Source organism: Vulpes lagopus, chromosome 2 (assembly GCF_018345385.1).
Source record: "Vulpes lagopus strain Blue_001 chromosome 2, ASM1834538v1, whole genome shotgun sequence".
Taxonomy (NCBI): domain Eukaryota; kingdom Metazoa; phylum Chordata; class Mammalia; order Carnivora; family Canidae; genus Vulpes; species Vulpes lagopus.
In genome coordinates, this window is record NC_054825.1 from 133,538,227 (window position 1) to 133,553,167 (window position 14,941).

The following is a 14,941-nucleotide window of genomic DNA, read 5'->3' on the forward strand; positions in this document are numbered from 1 at the left end:
TGGTCAAATAATTTAAGACAAATTTCCAGAACTAAAAGGCATGCGTTGCTAGATTGAAACAGCTTATCTAAAACCCAGAAGAAGGGATAGAAATAGAGCATATTGTCATTAGGTCCCTTTGCCCAGTAAAACAAAACAAAACAAAACAAAACAAAACAAAACAAAACAAAACTTTCTAAGCTTGCAGAGAGGAAAAAAAAAATAGGAAGCAAGAATTAGAATGGCTATACATTTTTCAACAGAAATACCAGAAGCAAAATGACAATGAAGCAATACATTTAAAATTACAAAGGAAAATTATCCAACCTGTAATTCTATACCTAGCTAAACTTTTAATAAAATGTCAGTAATAATGAGATATTTCAAGATATTCCAAGGTCTCAAAAACCTATCTCATACACTATATACCTTTTCAAAGAAGCTTGAGGAGAACTTGTTACAACAAAGTAAGAGTATGTGACATAATACAGGAGATAAGACATTCATCATAGGATGGTATAAAGAACAATCCCCAGGGAGGCAGTGAAGGAAGATTTCAGGCTGAGAGACTTCACATTTCACAGGTTGTAGAGGATACTGGTCCGGATTGGAGCAGTATGACTTAAGAGAACTGTCACCACAAAGTGCCATTACATCATCTTTTTATCTGAGGACAGAATAGCAGGGTTAACCTAGCCACAATCCTTATCTGTGTACTCCTGTCCTTGCCTTGCACTGGTGAAGTTCCTACTTGCTCCTTCATGTCCTGCTGGTTGGATTAGCTGCTCATTCCACCCATAGAAGTATTATATTTTTACCTTTCCTGGGAGGTGGTGGGAGACCATACAGAGCTAGGAAAAAAAGAGAGAGAGAGAAAGAGAGAGAGAGAGAGAGCCTAAGTGCATGAGCTGCAAACTCTCCCTGTGTATATTTGCTGCAGTATCTGGTACCCATCTCACTAGATCCTCCCAGATTGCCAATCTTTAGTAAACCCTGTTTCCAGAAACCAACTCGTCAGATTTTCAAATGATATACCCAGAAGGAGGGAGGGAAGGAGGTTAAAAGGAAGGAAGGAGGGAGAGATAGAAGAAGAGAGAAAAAGAAGAAAGAGGAAGGTTACTATAATATAAAACACAATTTTCAAACACTCTTTAATTTAAATATTTGAATTTCATTTAAAAATTTTGCAATTACTTGTTTATGTTTTTTATAACTACAGATGTATGGGTCTTCACAACAGTATTTTAAATTTCTTGATTAAATGTTGTGCTGGATAATTCAGATGGTCAGAACCAGTGGTAGACGTTTGTCATTTCCTTTCCTACCAGCATCTGAACACCCTTATTCTCTAGCAGGAATCCCATACCATGTGAGTGTTAGTGAGAAATGAAACCCCATGGATCCTAGGAGGAGTTGAAAGGAGCAGATGTTCTGTCTCCCCATCCCCTAGGGTATAGGTATGTAAGCTAGACTTAGCTTATCACTGCCTTTCCACCTAGCACCGTGCTCTAAAGGAGTGATGTAGATGTGAAGGTGGTTAAGAATCTACTCACACAATAGTCATGAATCCCAGAGCCTTCAACAGGGGCATGGCCTGGGCTCAACACCCCAGGGCCTAGCTTCCCTTGGTTTCTGCTTAGCATCTAGAATCAAGAACCCATTGGGTTCTTGAACCTTCTTATTGATTCTGTGTGACCCATAACTTTTGGATAAGATAATTTTCTGCTAAGGTTCAAAAACAAAAATAATATAAAATGCAATTAATCCAACAATCTTTCTAGTTTGCTTACATGTGCTATCTCTTAATTTTGATCTCTCCAAAATAGTTTGTTATATGTATTATGTCTTGTTTTTCTACTTGATCTGACAAGTTACCACCAACTTTATGACTTAAAAGAACACAACTTGATTATTTTATAGTTCTGTAGGCTAAAAGTATAAAAATATGTTTGGTGGACTAAAATCAGTGTCAGTAGGATGTCATTCTTTCCAGAAGCTCTAGGGGATAATCCATTCCTTGTCTTTTCCAGCTCCTACAGGCTGTTTGTATTCCTTGGCTCATGGAATGACATTATTCCTGCATCCTCTCCAGCAGTGACATCATTTTAGCTTCCTTTCTTTCCTCGGGATCTGACTGCCGGCCCTTGCTCTTGCCCTTAAAAGAATGCTGTAGTTACATTAAGATGACCTCAATAATCCAGGACATTCTCCATCTAAAAATCATTATTTACAAAGACACTTTTGCCAGAAAGTAACATAGTTACAGTTTCTGTGGATCAGTGCTTTAGTGAGCCGCTATTCTGTCTACAACATCCACAATAATTTTGTAGCATTATCTTTTTCTTTTCACAGTCTGCAAGTATCAGGTAACTTAATGTTTTTTTAAAAAAGGAGAATGCTTGACTCTTGCATAGTTTGCCTTTTAATCTTTTAATATTGAAAACCTAAATAAATAAGTACACAACCCAAAATTTTCACTTAAAAATATGATGTATGGGGGTGATTTTAAAAAAAATTCCTAAATGCTCTCTGAAAACAGGAAATGAACATTTATGATTTCAGACATTAAATTTATCTAAATGACCACAACTTGACATAGAGGGCCAATTAAACATTTGTGCAGCACCAATTAGGGGGAGTACTCCCTGAAAGTCTGGGCGGAAAGAAAAACCAAAAAAGGTGTATTCCCTCTTCCTGAGGAACATATCATTTAGTTGACAAGATCACAAAAGAGGCCACCTCCTCAGTGCTGGAGAAAATGGAGCCATTGGAAATTCCAGCTGTGTAGCAAGGGAGAATGTACATTCCCCCAGGCTTCTCCATCAGCCACCAGGTTGATGTGTACTCTGTCTCTCTTCCTGTTTTATAGGCTGTTCAAATGGCTGTAAACAGATATGGCTCTTTGAGGAGTTTAAAACTCCTGAGATTGTAGACTTAATGGAATTTCAGTGGGAGCACTGAGCAAGTACAGAGAGGAATTGCTAAAAACATGAATCATAGCACGTGAAACTGACCTCGTGTAGATGGTCTATCCTAAAGGATGTGAGATGTCTACCAGAGCGTACCAGTGGAGCAGCAACGAGACCCGCAGTCAGCTCAGATTGGGGCAAGTCACAGAGAGGATATATATTTCTTATTGTAGATGGGAAAACTTGTATTTCCTGTTTTCTGTGTCTTACAAGCTTTCTACATATTTTCTCATGTTATTCTTGCAGTTAGCAGATGAGGAAATGGGTGTAACCAAGCTGAGTGACTTAGCTTAATGGATTCAGAGCCTGGGGGTAGAATTGGGATTCTAACCCAGATCTGTTTGAGGTTCCCGCCAACCCCCCCCCCCCCCGCCTCCCCACTTCTCAATAGCACCCTATACCAGACAATGTAAGTCTCAAAGGTCACCCAAATTTATTGAGTCAGAATGGTCTTGGAGAAGAAAATCTCTCACTTTAAAAAAAAAAAAAAAAAAAAAGGACAGGAACAGGAAACAGCTTTTCTTTCTATTTGTCTTGACTCACTGAGCCTAGAAGGAGCCATAACATTGTACTGTGGCTACTATTCTGATTTAAATTCAAGAAGCCAACTGAATGGCTTTTTCCTTGTGGCAGGCCAGGACTCTAACAGTTCTTGTTTTAGGGTGAGGATGGTCAGCCTTCTGCTCAGGTTGTGATACTGGGATCCTGGGATTGAGCCCCACATAGGGCTCCCTGCTCAGTGGGGAGTCTGCTGCTTCTCCCTCTGCCCCTCACCTCGCTTGTGCCCTCTTGCACTCACTCTCTCTCTCTCTCAAATAAATAAATAAATAAATAAATAAATAAATAAATAAATCTTAAAAAAAAAAAAAAGAATGAGGATGGTTTGTATAATATGGTCTTGAATATTGGAAGCCTTCAAGTTGTCCTAAGAACTGGCCCTTAATTTCCCAGTTGGATAGTGAGCAGAAGAAACACTAGCCTCTCCATGGCCATAATCCGGTGAGTGGACGTCCAGGATAGAATTAATGCCAGTGCTGAGAGGGATTTTAGAGATTATCCATACTAAGCACTTCTGTAACCAAACCAACACAAGTTCACTCCTTGGAGATTGGAAACTGCACCAGTTGCACGAAGAAAACTATTTGCAGCAAATAAGGAGATAGGGGGAATGGTCCAAAGTGGTGACTCACCCAGCAAAGGTGAGTGGATTCTTTTTATTTAGGGTCAGGATGAATATTTAGATAGAGAAGCCTTGTAGAGGTGGCCGTTAAGGTCAGGCATGCGCATTAGGGAAACATTCCTACACACACGTTGTATGTTATGTAGAGGAGGCTTGTGCTCCTCCTTGGGGGTGGGGGTGGGGCAGAGATTTTAGTATTACAATGAGGTAAAGGTATTTGTCAGTCATTCCAGAGGTCTCTCCATGATCCATCTGTACACGTGTGAGTCAGGGGTTGTGCTCAAACTGGTCTGGGTGGTCTGGACTGGCTGGAGGTCTTGTTAGGGCAGGTGCCTGGGGTCTTGTTAGGGCAGGTGCCATTGCTCCAGGGGCAGCTTCACTTTCTGTCTGCCTAAGAGATAAGCTAGGAAGAAGAGCTTAAGGAAAAATGTGGGACAAACGTCAGTGAGTATTAGCAGGCAGGTGGCCTAGGTTGGGTTTTGGGGCCTAGGTGGTGGCGCTTTGTTTTTAGTCAGCCAGGTAACTGGTGTTCAGGGATAGCCTGTGATTTTCTGTGTGGTTTTAGAGCTGGACACGGAGCCCAGGTCTCTGGTTTTCAACCAACAGTTCAAGATACCACACTGTCTCCTGCTTTTTTAGGAATGGGAACTGAGAAATTCTTTCTTTTCTTCTTTTCTTTTCTTTTCTTTTCTTTTCTTTTCTTTTTTTCTTTTCTTTTCTTTTCTTTTCTTTCTTTTTTCTTTTCTCCTCCTTCCTTCTCTCCCTCTCTCCCTCCCTCCTTTCTTTCTTTTTTCTTTCTTTCTTTCTTTCTTTCTTTCTTTCTTTCTTTCTTTCTTTCTTTCTTTCTTCTTATTTTTCTCCTCTTTTCTCTCTCTCCTTTTTTCTTCCTTCCTCTTTCTTTCAGTTGGGTGCCGAGGTGAGGGCATGAGGGGTATGGGGACTCTGCTTCAAGGCAGAGAGAGAAGACAACAACTAGAGGCATATGGTCTGGTCACTGGTGACTCTCCTGTTAGGCATAGAAGTAAAATTCTTTCCTTCAAAGACAAACATGTAAGCAGGACCCTAACCTATCTTACTTTGGATATTTAATGCAAAATACTCACTATCAGGTAATTAAAAAAAAAAGTCATGTAATGGCAAAGACTTAGGAAATAAACTGGTCTTACGGAAAAAGAACTGTACATGTGAATCAGTTATATGAAAGAATACAAATCACATAGTGACTCATCAGAACATAAATTTAGAAAACCTACTCAATGCAGCTTTTTTTTCCTACTGATATACTTCAAGTCTTATGAAAAATCTAGTTTTTTTCCCTTTTCTCCTTCCTTTTTAATGTCCTTCCTTCTCTTCTTCTTTCTGTAAAGTATACACTTACTCATTTTTTCCATTTAGTCACTGTTGTGTGTTGAATTGTATTTCCCTAACATATATGTTGAAATTCTTTTACCAGTGAATGTGACCTTATTTGGAAATAGAGTCTTTGCAGATGTACTCAGATTAAGATGAAGTCACATTTGGTTAGGGGAGATCCCTAGTCCAATGTGTCTGGTGTCCTTATAATAAGAGAAGACAGACACAGGAAGAACTTCATGTGATGATGGAGTCTGAAATTAGAGAGATGTGTCTTACAAGCCAAAGAACACCAAGGATTGTCAGCAATGCCAGAAGCTAAGAGGAAAGTATAAGACAAATTCTCACCTACAACCTTTAGAAACACCATGCCTCTACTAACACCTTGATTTTGGACCCAGCCTCCAGAACTGTGAGAGAATACATTTATGCTGTTTTAAGCCACCTAGTTTATGATAATTTGTTACAATTGCTCTAGGAAAATCGTGCTCACTTCGGCAGCACATATACTAAAAAATTGGAAAATAATATAGTAACCAAACATTTCCAGAATACCTGCTATAGCCAGGAGTATTGAGTAGGCTATGTGGTGGGGAGAAGGAGAGAAAGAAACAGGTAAATATGATGCAATTTTTTACCCACCAAGAACTCATAGTCTAGGAACCTTAGTGATTGTTAGGAACCTTTGTAATTGCCCCCATCCCACCCACAGGTATACCAACTTTTCAGAATGGCGATCAAGGACAGGTGACATCTCTGTGTTATACTTTCAATTCAGGGGATTGATCATAGACAAAACTGTGAGGAAAGGAAGTATGAATAAATTTTCAGTCAGGCAGTAATCTGGATTGGCTTCAGAAAACTGAAAGCCAAAGTTTTAAATTATTAAAAGAACAATGAATGGTAATATTGAGGATTCTGCTTTGGGTTATTTTGGGGTCCTTGGCCAAGATGAATAGAATTGAATAAATCAGACAGAAGAGGGTAGGAAATTTCTGTCTGAAATATTTCTAGCCAGGATTCAAGGGGAAAATGTAGTATGGAAATCATTAGTTCCCAAGGACATGCATACACATACTCTTTCTCCTGGAAGTTTCCCTTTTATAGTTATATTCACATACATGCAAAATGAGTGCCATTGCAAGGTTATCTGCTGTAGCAAAGTTTGGAATGGGAACTAAATATATATTTTAAAAATGGGTTGGGCAGCCCCGGTGGCTCAGTGGTTTAGCGCTGCCTTCAGGCCGGGGTGTCAGGCCAGGGTGTGGTCCTGGAGTCCCGAGATCAAGTCCCATGTCGGGCTCCCTGCATGGAGCCTGCTTCTCCCTCTGCCTGTGTCTCTCTGCCTCTCTCTCTCTCTCTCTCTGTGACTCTCATGAATAAATAAATAAAATATTTTTTTAAATGGGTTAAGTAAATTATGGTGTGCCTATACAATGAAATATTATGTAGCCATAAAGAATGACCCAGCTCTATGGATACTGCTATGCAACCATTTCTAAGACATTGTTAAGTGAAAAAGAAAGATATAGATTGATATGTATAATATAATATGGTTTGTGATATTAAGGTTATAAACACATATATGATAACTTCTTTTCCAGAAGAAAATCATGGGAAGAAAATTGAAGAACTAGGAGACAAGGGTGAGAATGAGGTTACCACTCAGTATACCCTTTGGAACATTTTGAGGTTTGTTTCATGTATATGTATTGCCCACTTAAAAAAATAATCACAAAGCAAAACAAAAACAAAAAACTAATCCAGCCAAACAAAATACTTGTAGTCTTAGTGCTGGCAAAATTGGCCCTTCTGCCCATATTCCAATCTGCTTGGCTCATCTTCTCTGGCTTGCTGGCTCTCTCTTGACTCCTAATACCCACCATCAGCCCCCTTTGTCCTGACAACACACTTTAGACAGACTCCTCTGGCTTCTATCTCTGGTACTTTTCTTGGGCATGATGCCATGAATGCTCTCTGGCTTTCTGGAGCTCAGCTTGCTGGAGCCCGCCAACTCCTGGCCAGGCCACCAGGTCACTAGATAGCACACACCTGGCTGCAGACACTGCCTAGGTACAAGAAGGGAATGGCCTACATGGTTGTCCGTTGTCTAGATGTAGTAGTGTGGCTGCCTCTAACGACATTTTACCTTCAGCTGGCCTGGAATATTTGGTTCCTTCCTTCACTTTGTTTCTTCATCGGTTGATTTGTTGGTTCTTTTGTTCATTCAATACTTCTAAACCTGATAGATAACATTAGGGGCATGCTAGGAGAAAGATTTCACAGCCCTCTACTTTCCTTTTCCCCAAACCCATGGATAATTTAGATTTTATTATGTCCTGATAGCATAAGATTTAATAATTAAAGCAACTGAACATGTATGCAGAGCAGCAGCTTCTGGGGATTACAATTAAATGACCTTCCTTTCACCCTCACCAGAAAGGATCTAAAAGGTACAAAGAGGCATTTAGTTTAATGACATTTGCAGATGAGCCTTATTTCCCTTGGCTGAAAAAAAAATTTTGTTTTGGAACCTGTGAAATCCTTATTATTGAGGCTTTTTAGTGTTCCAGTTCTCCCAGAGGACATCTTAGGGAGAACAATGAATGCCTGTAGGCAATTGACCACTTTCCATCTTCAGCCACCAGGGATCTTGGGTGAGGTTAGAAGAGCTGCCAGGAACTCCATCAATATTGAAAATGCCTCTGGCTTGATTAAGCTTCGGAAATACCTTCATTGATCCTATTCAAATATTTATTGAACATCTACCTCAGACAGGGTTTACTAATCAACCTCAGAAAAGTCACCTTTGCCCAAGGCCTGAGAGGGGAAGACACACATAAACATGGGGCAGGGAAGGGAAATTCCTTGTGGGGTGGCTGAAGAATGGGCTGGCTCAGCTCCAGAGAAGGATCCAGGAGAAAAAGCCATTAGGTCCCAGAACACTGATAAGGCTTATAGTTCCTGTTATCAGAGGTATTCTGACCTGAATGGTCATCCTAGTAGGAAAGGAAGGCTACAGGGGGGCAGTAGAAATGGTCCTTAGGAAGGCGATGGTTCTCATTAAGTGGAGGAACTGTCTTGAACAATCCCACAGAAAAAGGCAGCAGCTTTCTTGAGTTGCCTGCCCTATAGAAAGTGTTCTTTGTGGGAGTCTTGGATGGCTCAGTGGTTGAGCATCTGCTTTTGGCTCAAGGTGTAATCCTGGGGTCCTGGGATCGAGTCTTGAATCAGGCTCCCTGCAGGGAGCCTGCTTCTCCCTCTGCCCGTGTCTCTGCTTCTCTCACTGTCTCTCATGAATAAATAAATATATATAATCTTTAAAAAAGTTCTTTAATGAGATGGTTTAATAGTATAGTGTTTAAGAGTACAGACTCTGAAGACAAACTAACTGGGTTTGGATTCAGAATCTCCATATAAGTTTGTTTACCTTCTCAGGACCTCATTGTCTTTATCTGTAAAATGGGTATGTGAGAGTACCCACCATGCAGGCTTGTCTGAGGACTGCATAGGGCACTGAGATAGTAAAGGAACCATAGTAAGCACTAAAAAAATGGAAACAGTTATTTTAACTGTGCCCTTCTGAAAATGGCCATGTCTTCCAGTGAGTGGAATTATTAATTCGCCTAGTTTTGAATTTTGTACTTGTATGAATAATAAGATTTTTGTGCTGCAAAATACATGTCTCCCCCTTTTTGTGGCTTTTCGCTGCCGTACTTTTCACAGCATGTTTTGATCTCAAACGATGCAAATGAAGGCAGCCATGTGGTCTGTAGTCCTCAGAGTGAAAATGTACATGCACTCCTTAAATTCAAAGAGGAACCCATCATTATTGGCTTAAAATGTCACAAAGAGGTTGCAGCTGAAAATCCCTGAGCTCTTGAAACGATTCGTCTCAGATTTCTGCCCCTCTCATATTGAAAGTATCGTTGATCATGTTGCCTAAATCAGTATCTTTCCCAAAACCTGCCTAAATTATCCTTCCCAGAACCTGTGTGTTAATTGTATTAATCATTTGAAAATAACTTCCTCTTGAAATACAGGTCGTTGGTGTTTATCAAAATGGTTTGCATTGTATGCAAGTTGACATTGCCTAAGGAGAAAGTCAGACATTGCCATCAACAACAAAAGACTTCTGAGTTTGCCCTTAAAAGAGTGACAGTTATGAATATTCCCCGTCCAACTTTCTCATTTGCAGAACTTTGGCTCTCATCAAGTCCTCATTGGTCTTGTCCTTCTTTCTATCCCCACACTAAATCTACCTCCTGGCTCCTGAGTCAAGCCTGAATAACTTCTGAGTAAATTTTATTTTTGCAACTGAATTGTAGTTCCGACCATATGGACCTATTCAGACTTTTGTAACAATCCACTTCCAAATGGTTTGCTGTCAATTCAGTTCACGTTGCAAATCAAATGTAATCGTGGTGCTGAAAATCACTGCTTAGAGAAAAGCATTTCCCGAATGCCCGTTGCAGCTAGGACTTAAAGGGGCTCCCTCTCTAAGGCCAGTAATTTTTCACTGAAAATACCCATGGCCATGCTTTTTTTCATAATGTATTTTGTTTCAGTGAATTGAGGGCATTATTTCAGTTCCGTGAGCCAGCAGGGTGCCTGGAGAAAGGTCCCCTTTTTTTTAGAGGGGCCACGGGTCTTTCTGAAGAGTAATGCGTCAGTTCTGCAGCCGTGCCTCTAGGTGGCAGTGCAGCCCAAGACAACGTGCTCGCTCCTCTACTTTCCTCCCCTCCCCCTTGCTCTGGGTTGGCAGCACAGGTTGGATTGGCATGCAGGGAAAATAATCATTAAAAATAAATGCAATCAAAAGAAGTAGGTTATTATAGTGGCACATTGGAACTGCGTTAGTTAGAAGTCAGTCGGCCTCCTGTTAGAAATGTCGTTTGGGAAGACTTGGCTGAGAAAATTTGCTAGAGGTGAAAAGTGACATTCTCTAGGTCTCAAACTTGTAGCCTATTTAATCCTAAGAAGTTTGATTTCAGACGGTTGACTGGCTTTGAAGGAGCATGCAAAGACACACATGTGGATTTGTTTTCCGTAAGTCAATCTGTAACCGTTTTTGTAACCTTGAAATGCACTATGACCTAATGACATACTGCGGCTTTGTTGGCCAAATGAGGGTATGTGTCCTTGGTAGGATCTTAAGATTAAATCCTGAAAAATACTGAAGCGTGAGCAGGGAAGATATTAGAAAGTGCAGCTTAGTTAAACATTTGGATAGGTTTAGCAACAACCCATACCTCCCACTTTCTCCAAGGCCAATCCTTTCTCCTACTCCTTCTTCCGACACCATGGTTTCTTCCACTTTAAAATGAGGAGTCACTCTCAGTGAGCATTATCATCCTATGTGTGTCAGGATGTTCCAGGTGATGGTATGGTAATAAGCAACTCCCAAGAATTAGTGATTTACCACCACCAAAATGGAAGTTCTATCACCTTGTAACTGCACCAGGAAAATATGTGCTCTTGGAAAATATGTGCTCTTGGGCTTTCTTTTTTTTTTTTTTTTTAATTTTTATTTATTTATGATAGTCACAGAGAGAGAGAGAGAGAGGCAGAGACACAGGCAGAGGGAGAAGCGGGCTCCATGCACCGGGACACGGAAGTTCTATCACCTTGTAACTGCACCAGGAAAATATGTGCTCTTGGGCTTTCTTTTCTATGCTCTGTTCTGGAATGGATATACTTCTGCCCCATTCATCGACTACTAGTTAAATATGGATGCACTCAACAGCAGAGGAGAGGGGTTAAGTATCACAGCCTCCAGCCTACATCACTTTGCACTCTGTATTTTCTGATTCTATAATTCTGGTGGGATACTATCCTATTTTTATTTTAATGCCATCAACCATCAATACCAAATGCGTGTTAATTCCTCAAAAACTAAATTCAGTTGAATACCTGGATGAACGCCCAGGCTGCCATCGAGGTAAAGGCTATGTCATTTATCCTGAGGACTCTAATTCTCCTCTTCCAGGCAAAATTAATTGCTTCTTCTCTGTGCTTTCGTGGCACTTTGTTCACGCTGATAGTTTTGCATTTGCCACAGTCCAATTTGTTGTTATTCTTTCTACACTCATAGAATTTGGTCTCCTCGATGGCAGACACTCATATTTTTTTTTTTAAGATTTATTTATTTATTTTACAGTGAGGGAGAGAGAGAGAGAGAGAGAGTCACAAGTAGGAGGGGCAGAGGGAGAGGGAGAAAGAATCTCAAGCAGACTTCACACTGAGCACAGAGCCTGACACAGGGCTTGATCTCAAGACCCTGAGATCACAACCTGAGCTGAAACTAAGAGTCAGAGGCTTAACCCAGTGAGCCACCCAGATGCCCTGGCAGGCACTCATTTTTATGCATCTTTGTATTACTGATGTCTGAAAAGATAGAGACAAAAAGAATAAATGGATACAAAAAGTTAACCTATGAAAACATGATAAAATAACATTTTTGAGCTCTATGTACTCAAAATATTAGGGTTTAAATGTATATAATATGCATAGGTGCCACATCTCTATTCCTGTAATAATTCTATAAGGTAGGTAGATGAGGAAACTGCATTTTACAGTGGTCAAGTAACTTTCCCAAGGTTTTGAGATAGAAAACACTAGGGCTGAGATTTGAGTAAGGCCTCTTTGATTGCAGAGCTGTACTTCTGAAGCATTATGCTATAGGGACTTATATCCTGATTTGTATATTTTAATTTAAAAAATAATTAAAAACATATTACAATTGATTGAAAAGTTCACCATGCAAAGTGGCCTGAACTTAAAGGAAATCCTCTCACACCTGATAAAAGGCCTAGATTCTCCTTTTCTTTCTTTTTCTTTTTTTTTTTTTTTTTTTAGATTTTATTTATTTTATTCATGAGAGACAGAGACAAAGACACAGGCAGAGGGAGAAGCAGGCTTCCTGCTGGGAACCCAATGCGAGACTCAAATCCCAGGACTCCGGGATCATGACCTGAGCCAAAGGCAGATGCTCAACCACCCAGCCACCCAGGTGTCACTGGATTCTGTTTCCCATGCCAGTTCTACACTGGCTCTGTGTGAATTTGGGCAAGGCTCTTCATTTGCCCTTTTCCCAGTTTCCATATCTGTAAATTAAGAGTTAAATTTGGGCCATTAATTTTCAACTTTACTATACATACTGGAGGTCTTGTTAAAATGCAGCTCCTGATGCAGTAGGTCCAGGTGGCCTAAGGTTCCACAATTCTAACAAGCTTCCTGGTGATGATGTTGTTGCTGGTCTGTGGAGTACATTTTGAAGAGCCAGGAGCTAGACAATTGTTAAGGCTTCATATTCTCTGATTCTGCAAGTTGTTAGAAGGTCTTGCTAGAACTGCTTTTTAATTTATATAATTGGCACAAAAATAGGAAGCAGTGGATCTGGCTATCTTCATATATAGGTCCTTGATCATTCAGCCCAATATTCATTCTCTTCCAGCAAGAAATCTAGGGTTTCCCTGGAGATTTTCTCCAATCCTCAAGCTCTGTGCTTCAGTGCTTGTGAATTTGGGAGGCATCCGTGTTTAAAATTTTCTGGCCACGACAGTTGGTTCAGGGAATGTCTTGAGACAGATGGAAAGCCAGTCAAATTGAACCAAATGTGTTCCTGAGAACACAAGGACAGAGTCAGAGACATTTTCCTGCTAGTCTTGAACTTGAAGGACTGTGGAGGTGCCACGACCGTCTTACCTTATCACTGTAAGCATAGTAAGGTATCCACCAGAGAAAATGGATCTAAGACAGAGGGAAAGCCTAGGGGAGTCTTTTGAGCTTTACTTGTAAAAGTGACTCAGCAGGCTAGACCGTACATGGTTAAGTGCATTTATTAACTTGTGTATCTGTGCCTTTGCACTCAAAATGCCACATGTGATTGACCCATTGAAGACTTTAACAACTCTGCACCTCCGTCTTGTCCCAGACAGGGGTCTCAGGCCCTGGGCTCAGCATTGGGGAAATGCACCCGAGGGATGAATTCATAAGAATTCAAGGCTGCAGCCACCACTAAAAACTAAGCACATAATACAACAGAGGCATGGATGAAGCAGACAGATTAAGGCCACAGGCCAAGGGTTAAGAATGGAGCCTACAGCGAGTACCTGGAGCTGCAGGCCTGGCTGTGGTATCTTCCACAGGAAAACTCTGGCCTCTACTCTGGGTGAGGAGGAAATCATGAGACATGAGACACGCCAAGCCAGGAGGACAGAGAAGGAGGATGTGTTGCTCTTTCAGGCCTTAATAAGGCAAAAGTCATAGACTACAGATGGAAATTTGGTCAGGAAACTGCTGCTTGCAATGCTTCTCTCTCTCCTCCCACCCTCCCTCCCTCTGTGGGTGTATGTGTGTGTGTGTGTGTGTGTGTGTGTGTGAGAGAGAGAGAGAGAGAGAGAGAGATTATTTATTTTCTGACAGAAGCAGTAATCTCAAATAGTCTCTTGAGACTGGGCAGCTATTATGGATGTCACAGATGAACTCCTCGTAGGATGGCCGACTTCACTTTGACCTGAGGCAAAGCTATTTAAATTTTATTAGGGAAGAGGGCCAACCACCCTATTAGACCTTTGGGTGATTAAAAGAAAATCATCCTATAAAACGTTCCATTATATACATCTGTTAACTGACCATGGCTTCTTGATGAATTTAAAATATCTGAGAGGCAGATAGCATAACAGTAACAATTTATCTGAATCAGACTAAACACACTCAGTTTCATGGAATATCATGGGATCTGTGTTTTTCCTATTTATGAGCGATCCCTCTTCCTTTCCCCTAACCCCCCAAATATGGTTGCTTCAGCATATTTTGAAATCCATGTTCCTGTGATTGTTTTTGTCTTGCTTCAGTAACTCTGGAGCATTTATCCATGTAATAGCATGGTCTTCTGCTCCACTGCTTATATAGCCCTCACGCCTCAATGAATTTGCTTGATGGGATGCAGACAAAATGCTGCTTAGTATATTTTATGTATCTAAATGAATATTTATAGCAAACAAAGGAGGTAGACATTAAAAAAATATAATCACTTTGAGGCAAGCGGCTAATAAAGTTTTATCATATATAATAACTTACATGCTGCACACCCCTTATTTGCCTTGGAGGACAGTATGTTGTGCCATATTTGACTAAAGGGTGGATACTGATGTGTTGGCTTATTAATAAACCAAAATGCCTCCTAAAATATGATTGCAGGCTCCCATTTGGGGTTAATTATTCTGCAATTATAATTTACTTTTGTAAAGATATTATGTGTATAGGGATGTTCTGAACAGGAGATTTTCAGTTAGGGAAAATTAGACAAAAAAAAATTATCAAAAGTATGTCGGGGCTCATAGAGGAATCTAATGCTATCGCTAAGAACAGTTTCCTGACTGGAATTTTTGATTTCTGAAAGCAAAGACCATTTTGTAATAAATATATAGAATAAACCCATTCTTATTAAAATATT